This window comes from Symphalangus syndactylus, chromosome 7, assembly GCF_028878055.3.
Source record: "Symphalangus syndactylus isolate Jambi chromosome 7, NHGRI_mSymSyn1-v2.1_pri, whole genome shotgun sequence".
NCBI classification, from domain to species: Eukaryota; Metazoa; Chordata; class Mammalia; order Primates; family Hylobatidae; genus Symphalangus; species Symphalangus syndactylus.
This window is the reverse complement of record NC_072429.2, coordinates 77,899,091-77,912,015: the sequence shown is the minus strand read 5'-3', so window position 1 is coordinate 77,912,015 and position 12,925 is coordinate 77,899,091. Positions and strand designations below refer to the sequence as shown.

Here is a 12,925-nt window from a genome sequence, read left to right as displayed (position 1 = left end):
AAAGACTGAGAGTCCTGGGAATTTAGCATTATCAATGCATTCTTTTTCACATTATTTACTGCAGACAATGGATACCAGTTGAAGATTTTTTTAAGATTAGGAAACAAAAAGAATTTAGAAGGAGTCAAATCAGGACTGTAAGGTGGATACCTAATAATTTCCCAATGAAGCTCTTGCAACATAGCCCCCTTGTTTGATGACAGAAATGAGCAGGAGCAGGAGCACCACTGTCATGGTGGAGAACTCTCTGGTGGAGTTTTCCTAGGCGTTTTTCAGCTAAAGCTTTGGCTAACTTTCTCAAAACACTTTCATAATAAGCAGATGTTATCATTCTTTAGCTCTCCAGAAAGTGTGCAATCAAAATGCCTTGAGCATTCCAAAAAACTGTTGCCATGGCCTTTGCTTTTGACTGGTCCACTTTGGCTTTGACTAGACCACTTCCACCTCTTAGTAGCCATTGCTTTGATTGTGCTTTGTCTTCAGGATCATACTGGTAAAGCAGTGTTTAATCTCCTGCTACAATTCTTCAATTAAATGCTTCAGGATCTTAATCCCACTTGTTTAAAATTTCCATAGAAAGTTCTGCTTTTTTCTGCAACTATCTGGGTGCAACAGTTTTGGCACCCAGTGAAGAAAATGTTGCTCAACTTTAATTTTTCACTCAGAATTGTGTAAGCTGAACCAATTGGTATGTCTGTGGTGTTGGCTATTGTTTCTGGCATTAATCATCAGTTCTTTTCAATTAGGGCATGAGCAAGATTAAGTTTTTCCTCACAAATGGATGTGGATGTTCTGCTACTGCGGATTTCATCCTCATCACCTTGTCCCTTCTTAAAACAAGTTATTCATTTGTAAACTGCTGATTCCTTTGAGGCGTTGTCTCTGTAAACTTTTGTAAAGCATCAGTGATTTCATCATTCTCCCACCCAAGCTTCACCACAAATTTGATGTTTGTTCTTACTTTAATTTTAGCAGAATCAATATTGCTGTGATAGGGGCTCTTTTCAGACTGATGAATTATTCTTACTGCCTTGAACTAGAGCTTATTCAGACAAGTTATAACAAGTTCGTATGGATTTATTTTGGTACATAAACATTTCGAAATCCATGCTTAGTTTTTTTGTAATATGCATTTCCATGAACTTTTTGAGGATTCCAAGAATATTGTAAAATTATTAAATCAAGCGACTTAACATATCCATCACCTCACATGCTAATCATTTTTCTGTGGTGAGAACACTTAATATCTACTCTCTTAGCATTTTTTGAGTGTATAATATAGTGTTATTAACTATCATCACCATGCTGTACAATAGGTCTCCAGAACTTATTCATTCTAACTGAAACTTTGTACCATCTGACCATCTCTCTATTCCAACCCTCCACCTCCAGCCCCTGGCAACAATTCTGATAAAGTCACCAATACTTTCTGATTCTGCAAATTCAACTTTTTTACATTCCACATATAACTGAGATCATGCAGTATTTGTTTTTCTGTACCTGGCTTGTGTTAGGTGACATAAGGTGTCTAGGTTCCTCCATGTTGTCACAAACGATAAGATTTCTTTCTTTTCTAAGGCTGAATAATATTCCATTGTATATATACGATATGTTTTCTACATCCATTTATTTATGTACCCTTTGGTTGATTCAGTATCTTGGCTATCATGAATAATGCTATAATGAACATGAGAGTGCAGATACTTGTTTGATATACTGATTCCATTTCCTTTGGATATATACCCAGTAGTGGGATTGCTGGATCATAGGGTAGTTCTATTTTTAATTTTTTTGAGAAACATTTGTACTACTTTCCTTAGTGATTGTACTATTTTACATTTCCACCAACTGTGTAAAATGGGTCTCTTTTCTCCACATGCTCGCCAATATTTGTTATCTTTTATCTTTTTTATAAGAGCTATTCTAACAGGTGTAAAATGATATCTCACAGTTTTTTGATATAATTTTCCTGATATTTATTGATATTGACCATTTTTTCATATTCCTGTTCATTTGTATGTCTTTTTTTGAGAAATGCCTTTTAAGGTTCCTTGCCCATTTAAAAAATCATGTTACTTGCTTTTTTTGCTATTGAGTTGGTTATTTATTTATTTTGTGTATTAACCTGTTATCAGATATATGGTGTGTAATATTTTCTCTCATTCCATAGGAAATCCAATATTTTCTCCAATTGTCTTTACTCTGTTGATTATTTCCTTTGCTTTGTGGGATTTTGGTTTGATGCAATCTTATTTGTGTATTTTTGTTTTGTTGCCTTTGTTTTTGTAGTCATATTATAAAAATCATTGACTAGGCCAGTGTCAAGGAATTTTTCCCCTGTGTTTTCTTTCAGTAGTTTTACAGTTTCACGTCTTATATTTAGATCTTTAATCTATTTGGAGTTGACTTTTGTGGATGATGTGAGATAAAGGCCTAAGTTCATTTTTCCGCATGTGAATATTAAGTTTTCCCAACATCATTTGGAAGAGACTATCCTTTCCCTATTGTGTGTCTCTTTCCTGTAAAGCTTCATTATGTGGCAGCTTGGTTCAAGATCAATTGAACATTAATGCATGGGTTTATTTTGGGGTCTCTATATTTTTCCGCTGGTCTGTATGTCTGTTTTTAGGCCAGTATCATGCTGTTTTGATTACTGTAGCTTTGAAGTATATTTTGAAATCAGGTAATGTGATGCCTTTGGCTTTGTTATTTTTGCTCAAGTTTGCTTTGACTATTTAGAGTCTTTTGTGGCTCCCTATGCATATTAGAGTTTTTTTTCTATTTCTGTGAAAAATGCCATTAAAATTTTTGATAGGGAGTGCATTGAATCTGTACATCAAAATTACAGTATAGACATTTTAACAATATTAAATCTTATAATCATGAACACAAAATAACTTTCCCTTTGTTACTTCTTCAATTTCTCTCATCAGTGTTTTGTAGTTTTCAGTGTGTAGATCTTTCATCTACTTGGTTAAATTAATTTCTAAGTATTTTATTTTATTTTTGGTGCTATATAAACTGAATTGTTTTATTGATTTCTTTTTTGGATAGTTGATTGTAGTATACAGAAATGTTCCTAATTTTTGTGTGTTGATTTTGTATATTACAACTTTACAAATTTAGTTTATTAGTTCCAATAATTTTTCAGTGAAGTCTTCAGGATTTTTTATATATAAAATAATGTCATTTCCAAACAGAGACAATTTTATTTATTTCTTTTCAATTTGGATGCATTTTATCTTTTTCTTGCTTCCTTATTCCGGCTAAGACTTCCACTACTATGTTAAATAGAAGTGGTGAGAGTGAGTATCCTTGTCTTGTTCCTGATACTAGAGGAAAACCTTTCCGCTTTGTGCCACTGATTCTGATAATAGTTATGAGCTTGTCATATGTAGCTTTAATATATTCAGGAACACTTCTTCTATATCTAATTTGTTGACAGCTTGCATCATGAAAGGATGTTGAATTTTGTCAAATGCTTTTCCTGCATCTGTTGAGATAATCATATGATTTTTGTCCTTCATCCTATTAATGTAGTGTATCACATATATTGATTTGCATGCATTGTACCATCCTTGCATCCCAGAAATGGTATGAGTGTATAATCCTTTTATGGGCTGTTGAATTTGGTTTTCTAGTATTTTGTTGAGGATGTTTGCATTTATGCCCATCATCAGGAATATCGGTCTGTAATTTTCTTTGCTGTCTTTCTCTGGCTTTGGTATTAGGATAATGCTGGTCTGGTAATATGATTAATTCAACTTTTTGATTATATACTTTTATTGCTTTTCTCTTACATGGATATTTTATTGCTTAATAATATTAAATTTTACTGTAATATTAAGTTATGTAATAATATTAAAATGTTAATTTTAATGCAATATTAAATTTAGGTGAAATCAAATATTAAATTATTAATGGAATGGTTAAATTTTAGGTGAAATCAAATTTTACTTAACATTAAATTTAATTATGTATTTGCATTATTCTAATATGTATAGAATATCAAAATAAAATTAACAATATTATGATTAATGATTAGGCTGCTGTTAAGATTTCTTTCAAACTCTATGCAATATGTTATATTCCACTAAATATGAAAAATAAAAATACTATGTAAAGAACTGTTTTTGTGTTTATATCTCTAATTTGATATACAATTAGCTTGTTTTTGCTTTGTTTTCATATTTTAGGGCTTTTGGTTCAATTGCAATTCCTTGTATTCTCTTTCTTTTCTCTTTTTATAGCTACTCATTTTTTATAAACCGTTGTTGGTTAGTAAAAAAATTCCCTTTACAAGTGTAATTTGCTAAATAAATGCAAATTCTTTTTCTTATGTAAAAATAGCACATTGTATATGTTATTCTGCATTTTTTCACTTAATAGTATATCCTAGAGAATATTTCATATCAGTGTATAGCAATCTTCTTTATTCCTTTTCATGGCTATATAGTATTAGTTTACCGTAATTTATTTAGCCAGTCTCTATTAATGGACATTTGAATTATTTCCAGTTAAGTATTAAAATTATTCTATAGTGAATAATCTTGTGCATAAAACATTTCATAATTTTGCTTTTTTTTGAGCAGATTCCTAGAAATGAAATTGCTGAGTCAAAAAGAGAATGTATAAGTAATTTTTCTAGATATTGTCAAATCCCCCTCTATCTATATTACACTTTTGCATTTCCAACTCATGTGGTTGCTCCATGACAATTAAATAATATATTGTCTAATTTTTGGATTTTTGCCATTCTTATAGGTGCGAAGTGATCTCTTAATTAATTTTTAATTTGTGAGTTAGGTTATTTTCTCATATGTTCCATTTCTTCTTCTGTGTTCTGTTTGTTCACATCTTTTACCCATGTTTCTATGTACCATAGAAATATCCCTTTGTCTGTGACATGAATTGCATGTATTTTTTCTTAGTTTGTCTTTTGTCTTTGTTTATAATCCTTTCGTGTACCAATTTTTAATTTCTTATTTAGTGCAGTCAGACTTTACTTCTTTTATTGCTTCTAAATTTTGAACTAGGAATATATTTCCAACTCTCAGGTTATAAAAAAATTTATCCTCATTTATTTTTCTATTGTATGGTTTTAAAAATTTTTACATTTTTGATCTTTGATCTATTTGTTTTCAGTTTGAAATGAAGATTTAGTTTCATCTTTTTTTTCTCAAGCATCATTTTAAAGCATCCACTTTTTGCTCACTGATTTTTGTTTTGTTTTGTTTTGAGATGGGGTTTCACTGAGTTGCCCAGGCTGGCCTTAAATTCCTGGGCTGAAGGAATCCTCCTACCTCAGCCTCCTGAGTAGCTGGGACTACAGGCGCATGCCACTGTGCCTATGTTTCCCTCACTGATTTAGAATGCCACTTTCGTCATAGAAAATGATGTACTTTTCAAGTTCAAAAGTTCATACAAACATTTCAGTTATCAGAGCTAGGTGTTGTTTTTAATATTTGACAGACACGAACTGCCTTCGTTTTAAATAATGTTTACCTAAACTCACCCTTGAATTTTCTATAAATATTTCATGGTAGCTCTTATTCAAATGGAAATATATTAAAAACAGGAGTAAAATTTCCAGATACTATTATATGCCATGCTACAAAGATGTATAAGACACAGACTCTGTAATTAGGATCTTATAGCTTAATGAGAGAAAGAGATATACAATGAGATTATTTCAATGTATTTTTCAATATACAGGTTATTATTGATTTATGCACAGAATCTGCAAAGATACATATATGGACATGGATTCTTCAAAAACAGGATGGAAGAAACTATGCAGGTAAAACAAAATGATTGTGCTTCTTTTATGTCTACTCTTTGATATCATTAGTGTTGTCCTAATTCTTATTTTCAAGATAGACCTAAAAGACTACCAAATCAAGCTGAGTAGATTAAGCACAACATATAAATAAGGAGGGGGAAAATTACTTGTGCAGAAGGCAGGGCACAAGGATAATAAATTCTTAAAATTCTGGTGAAGAAGGAATTCTGCCCTTCACATTTAAGGCCAGAGTACTGTGTGAAATCAGAGAAACTTCGAATTCTCTTTATATTTAGTATCTAAAAGTTTAACCACTTAGGAAGAAGAGGTTTCCTCCCTTTGGTGAATCACCACCTCCAGCATTGACAATGCCAGATTAGATGGAACACTTTCAACCCTGGGGTCAGGTATTCTTGCTTCTGCCTAAGGTTTTTAATTTTAATTGACTCCACTGCTCCCTCTCTCAGGGTTTAAAAAGACTCTTATTACTGGGAAAAGAGTCGTTTTAATTTTCAATTAAGAAGGTTAATTAAACATCAATTTTAGTTCTTTCCTGCTTGGTGTTTGAATGACAAGAACTTTTCCTCAAATATCAAAGGCTGAGGAAATGAACTAGAGGACGGATTCCTGGGACAAAGACATATGAACCTGTGTCCTCACCACAGAAGCTTTTCAGGGAGAGTGGCAGACAAACGTATTTCTCCTTCAGAACAATCTCAATCCTAGGGTAGTGGTGTATGTTGCAATGCTACCCTGGGGACAGAAGTGATAGAAAGCTGTGTTAAAGAGACGTCTTAGCTAACAGCCTTATGTGACAAATAGCATGCCATTTTTCAATCAATGTCATATTTCTAAGTCCTGTAAGGAAAGCATTTGTGGGAGTGGTTATTTGACAATTCATATATCATTTTGATCCATTTCTGACCCCTAGATTTGGTCAAATGGACTTAAAGATTTAATTAAGAAAAAAATATGACTTTTAGCTGTTTTTTGGAGTTTGAGTGGAGTGTTCATATGAATTCTCAGGTCTGTGTATGTATTAGTCTGTTCTCACACTGCTATGAAGAAATGCCAGAGACTAGGTAATTATAAAGGAAAGAGGTTTGACTCACATTTTCACATTGCTGGAGAAGCCTCAGGAAACTTACAATCAGGTGGAAGGGGAAGGAGAGGAAGGCACTTTTTTTTTCACAGGGCAGCAGGATGAAGTGAGTGCAAGCAGGGGAAATGCCAGATGCTTATAAAACCATTAGATCTCATGAGACTCACTCATTATCACAAGAACAGCATAGAGGAAACTGCACCCATAATTCAATTACCTCCACCTGCTCCTCTGCTTGACATGTGGGGATTATTATAATTCAAAGTGAGATTTGGGTGGGAACACAGAACCCAATTATATCACTCCACTTTTGGTCCCTCCCAAATCTCACGTCCTCACATTTCAAAACACAATCATGCCCTTCCAACAGTCCCCCAAAGTCTTAACATTCCAATAATAACCCCAAACTCAAAGTCCAAAGTCTTATCTGAGACAAGTCCCTTCTGCCTTTTAGCCTGTAAAATCAAAAGCAAGTTAGTTACTTCCCAGATATGATGGAAGTACAGGCATTGGGTAAATACACCAATTCCAAATTGGAGAAATTGGACAAAATGAAGGGGCTACAGGTCCCATGCAAGTCTGGAATCCAATAGGGCCATCATTAAACCTTAAAATTCCTAAATGATCTCCTTTGATTCCATGTCTCACATTCAGAACTCCCACAACCTTGGACAGCTCCACCCCTGTGGCTGCAGGGTCCAGGACCCCTCCCAGCTGCTTCCATGGGCTGGCATTGAGTGTCTGCAGCTTTTTCAGGTTCATGATGCAAGCCGTAAGTGGACCTACCATTCTGGGATCTGGATGATGGTGGCCCTGTTCTCACAGCTCCACTAGACAATGCCCCAATGGGGAATCTGTGTGGGGACTCCAACCCCACATTTTCCTTCTGCACTGCCCTAGCAGAGGTTCTCTATGAGGGCTTCACCCCAGCAGCAAACTTTTGCCTGGACATCCAGGCTCAACACCACATGTAAGCTGCCAAGCCTTGGGGCCTGCACCCCCTGAAGTGTTGGCTCCAGTTGTACATTGGCCCCCTTTAGCCACAGTTGGAGCTGAAGCAGCTAGGATGCAGGGCACCGTGTTCCAAGGCTGCACAGAGCAGGTGGGCCCTGGGCCTGGCCTAGGAAACCATTTGTTCTTCCTAGGCCTCCTTCCATTTTTCCAGCCTTCCCTCCAGGCCTCTAGGCTGCCGTGATGTTCTCTGACATGCCTTGGAGACATTTTCTACATTGTCCTGTTGATTAACATTTGGTTTCTCATTACTTACACAAATTTCTGCAGTGGGCTTGAATTTCTCCCCAGAGAATGGATTTTTCTTTTCTATTGTATTGTCAGGTTGCAAATTTTTTCAAACTTTTCTGTTCTGTTCTTCTTCTTGAATGCTTTGCTGCTTAGAAATTTCTTCTGCCAGATACCCTAAATCATCTCTCTCAAGTTCAAAGTTCCACAGAGCACTAAGGCAGGGGTAAAATGCTGCCAGTCTCTTTGCTAAAGCATAGCAAGAGTCACTTTTACTTCAGTTCCCAAGAAGTTCATCATCTCCATCTGAGACCACCTCAGCCTGGACTTCATTGCCCATATAACTATCAGTGTCTTGGTCAAAACCATTCAACAAGTTTCTGGGAAGTTCCAGCTTTCCCACATTTTCCTGTCTTCTTCTGAGCCCTCCAAACTTTTCCAACCTCTGTTACCCAGTTCCAAAGTTGCTTCTGCATTTCTGGGTATCCTTATAGCAGCATCCCACTCCTGGTACCAATATACTGTATTAGTCTGTTCTCACACTGCTATGAAGAAATACCTGAGACTGGGTAATTTATAAAGGAAAAAGGTTTAATTGACTCACAGTTCGGCGTTGCTGGGGAGGCCTCAGGAAAATTACAATTATAGCAGAAGGCAAAAGAGAAGGAGGCACCATCTTCACAGCACAGCAGGATGGAGTGAGTACAAGCAGGAAAAATGCCAGATGCTTATAAACCATCATATCTTGTGAGAACTCACTCACTTATTATGAGAACAGCATGGGGGAAACTGCCCCCATGATCTGATTACCTCCACCTGGTCCCGCCCTTTATACATGGGGATTATTACAATTCAAGGTGGGATTTGGGTTGGGATACAGAGCCAAACCATATCAGTGTATTCATGGAATTACTATATTTGCCTCCTTCAAGTCTGGTAAAACGGAATATTTAAACACATATTATGAAGCATGATAAAATCATAAGAATTAGAGATGGAAAGAAAAATAAAATTACCTAACTACAAAATAGGACTCACCTACTTTTGTGTTCTTATGTACTTTCATTAGAAGAGGATGCAGAGCCTGTTGTTCCTAACTGGATTCCAAATCAATTAATTCTTTCTGATGTTTGGCTCACAGATAGGTGAGGTATAACCATTTCATAGAAATAGGTATAATTTTTAAAAATGTTTACCTTGTACTAGTGGCTTAAGATATACATATTTGTAATGTTTATATTTGGTTTGATTCAATTGTCATGTCAACCTTATGAGATAGGTACTGTTGTTCCCATTTAATATTAATAGGTGAATATTTAATATTAATAGGCAAACATTAATAGGTAATATTAATAGGTGGAACTTTAGTGCTTGGGAGAGTCTAATAACTTGTGCAAAGAAACAAAAATACTAAGATTTGGACCCAGATCTGTCTGATTCTAAAGCACATGCCTTTAGTAACTATGCATTATTCATAGAGAAACCTAAAAAGTATTTAGATTTGGAACTTTATTTTAGACTTAAAATATATGTTAGAAATTTGATATGGTGTTTTGGAGAAAAATGAGAAGAGGTTATGTCCAGTGATTTGAGGTCTCGACACCAGTTCCTATGGTGTACTATATGGATAGATGCATATTTATCTATGTGTCTATGAATGAATGAATGGACTATTACATTGTTGACTGAGAAATTAGCATTTATATATGCACAGATATAGACATATCTATGAATTCCTCAAATAATTGATAGGATTTTTATATGTTGTAAGTGGGTTATCAGGAACTCAGTACACAATTTCCTATAGAATCAATGTTGTATGTCATGCTTATGTATTAAAACCAATCCAGAAAACATTCATAATTTTATGTTTGTGTATGATCGTATCCCCAGACTCATGAGTGGTGCCTGGAATGCAGAAGACAAGAAAATGCTTTGTTAAATCAATCAATAAATAAAATGAGTGAAAGAAACTGAAGGACAATACTAGTAACATCGAATATCTATTTTTTATTTATATTATTGCTTCTATTGAAAAATTACATTTGGAATTCCAACTTGGGATGTCAGTAACTTACCTTTCTTCCTTACTTGCCTAAATACACAAAGGTGTGAGTGGAGACTCTTCATCGGGCTACTAGTTTATTTTTCACAATTTAGGAAGTGGTATCCTACAAGACAGAAATCATTGTACTGGTATGAAAGGATAAGAAGGGGATTCTGGGGTTTGGGAGTAGAATTTCTAGGAAGAGGACTTTGGAAAGGTGCAGTAGTGTGGTGTGGAAATGTGGAACAGATAAGTTCATGGAAGGGAGGGAGATAAAGAAATCTTTACTGATGATGAGCTAGAATCTAGAAGAACTCCTGCAGCCTGGCCGAGGTAGCCCTTAGCACATTAAAATTATATATAAATCACTATAGTGTGTGCGTGTGTGTGTGTGTGTAATGGAAAGACTGTTTTTTTGTTGTGGGTAATAGAAATCACTCTCACCATTTTATAGCCACAGCACAAGCATGTGCACTCAAACTTCATATCACAGCCCATTTATTAGAAGTAATCCTCAAAAGAGACAGAAGATTCATCCACACCAGACTAACAGGATTTGCAAGTTAGGCAAATTCATTGAACATAAAACTGAAGAAAATATAGCTCTTAGTCTATTTTTGATTCATGCACATTCCCTTAGAAGAGCTCTATATAGGATGATGATGACCGTGAGGCAAAAGAAGTCCAAAGAAACAGAGTATCTCCACGAGAGTGCTTACAGGTAGGCTCAGATTTCTTTTTGCATTATCAGTATTGACCTAAAATATATAGAATCTTTGGAAGAAATGGAAAATATTTTCTTCCTCTCAGTTCACATATGTTTCCCAGAAGGCTTAAGCTCTCTAAAATTTGTACTAATATTCCTCTTCTATTACATCAAATAATATACCTGGACTGCATCCAGGTACTGCAGTCTTTGTTAGAATCCTCTTTTTTGACCAATACCCAATTCATTTCTTAGTAGAAAGCTTGTTAATATAAGAAACTCTTTAATCCTTTCCGTCCACCAAGATACAATCTTGTGCATTGCAGTAGCACTGCTTACAGAAAAATGTTCCAGACAGCCCTTCAGAAAGTGCACAGGTCTAAATCTCAAACTACTGAAATGTACTCAATGGCCCTCACAGTCAATTCATTTCTACCCAGGGTATTACAAGAACAACTTCAATCTAAAGTTACCCTTGAGGGTTCTTCTGTAGTAAATAAATTAGAACGTGGGTATTTGAGTTTCTCACAAGTTTTCTTAGTATTCCCTTTCTTTTGGAATATATTTTTGTTCTAATCAGCAGTCATTTGATTGTCACCAAAACCCACTCAGATAATTTAAGCAAAAATGAAAATATGTTGAAAGGTACAACGATCCAATGACAGAAGTGAAGTCAGACCTTACAGAGAGCTGGAAGCAGAAGTGGGAGGCCGCTCTGCTCCACTGCAGCCTCCCTGTCTGTCTCTCTCCCTCTGGGCCCATATGGTGTTTCTGCTCTCCACATGCTCTCTCTCTCTCTCCCTTTCTCTGCTCCTTCATTTTCCTCTCTCTCAGCAGTTTGACGTTCTTGTACACATAGTAGAAAATGGCCTTCTCAGTCCCCTAATTGTCTACTCAGTTTGATGCTAACAGAGACAATGAACAATCTCCAGATAAACCTCTGGTAGAGAAAATCTAATTGGCCTCGTTTGCGTTAGTTTTCCTCTCTCTGTGGCCAAGGAAGAGACAGAATGATGGCTGCAAGAATCTGTTACTGAAGGTTGCAATAAGGCAATTTTAATAAGTTGCTAAACAACAACAAACATTTATATAGCATTTGCTATAAGTCAGATACTGTTGAAAGTTCTTTGCATGTAGTAGGAAGGCATTGGCTGGTCTATGTCTCAAAAGGTGTCCACAACAATTTAGTGCCTCTCAGGTTCTGGATAGCCATTTTAGTCTATGTTTTCTATGTGTGTTCAAATAACATCCTAATGTAACTTGTTTGTGACATATGTTTAACAAAATTTTCTTATGGATTCATATATCTTGGGTAGCCTGTGATACCTTTGATATTTATTCTTTCTTCAATTCTAAATTTGTCTTTGTGTCCTCAATCATTTTATTATGTGATTTTTTTTCTAGTCATAAAAATCCCTAGAGATAGTGGCTGTGTTTTGCTGAGTTTCATGCACTGACAAGACAGAATGATATCACAGCAGGAGTTGGGTCTTTGGGGTCAGTTGGAAGGGGTTTAAATTCTAGCTCAGACAGTTCTAGCTCTACGACCTTGGTCAAGTCTTTTAACTTCTTCGATTCTTGGCTTCCTCAAGTTAAAGTGCATAAATATGTATGTTACATGTAGTATTAGAAATAATGCTTATAAAGTGCCCAGCACATAGAGGCCTTTGGTAAATCATACATAATAAAGTTTCTCGTTATATATTTATTTTTTGTGTGAGTATGGCCTACTGGCATTGCTTAAAATAAGTTTTTTGATGTATTTTTGTTGAAACGTACTAAAGTTAATGTACCTGATTTTCATGGCTGCAAGGCCTCATTCTGATATGAATACAGAAGGGAATAGAAAGAAAATAGAAGAGGTGGAGGGACAAATATTTGACCATTGATCAAGTTATGAATATTGGCAATTAGAAGAAAAATGCAAACTGCATTATGTGTGTGTGCACATGTATATGTGTGTGAGAGATAATTTTTAAAATTTTTAAAAATTATTTATTCTTTATTTTAAATTGACAAATAATAATTGTATATATTTATGGAGTACAG

The 12,925-nt window shown here is 35.2% G+C and overlaps 1 protein-coding gene across 2 annotated transcripts in view; it reads right to left on the bottom strand.

Moving 5' to 3' along the window:
- STMN2 (stathmin 2) overlaps window positions 1–12,925 on the bottom strand; it is a 151,912-nt gene that overhangs the window by 76,900 nt on the left and 62,087 nt on the right. Inside the window, exon 1 of one of the 2 annotated variants that reach the window (XM_055286584.1) lies at window positions 8,728–8,746. The exons of the other annotated variant lie outside the window; for it this stretch is intronic. The gene's annotated coding sequence lies outside the window, so the exon portion shown is untranslated. Of the gene's footprint in view, window positions 1–8,727; window positions 8,747–12,925 lie in introns of those variants that run through there. 2 annotated transcript variants of the gene reach the window in all.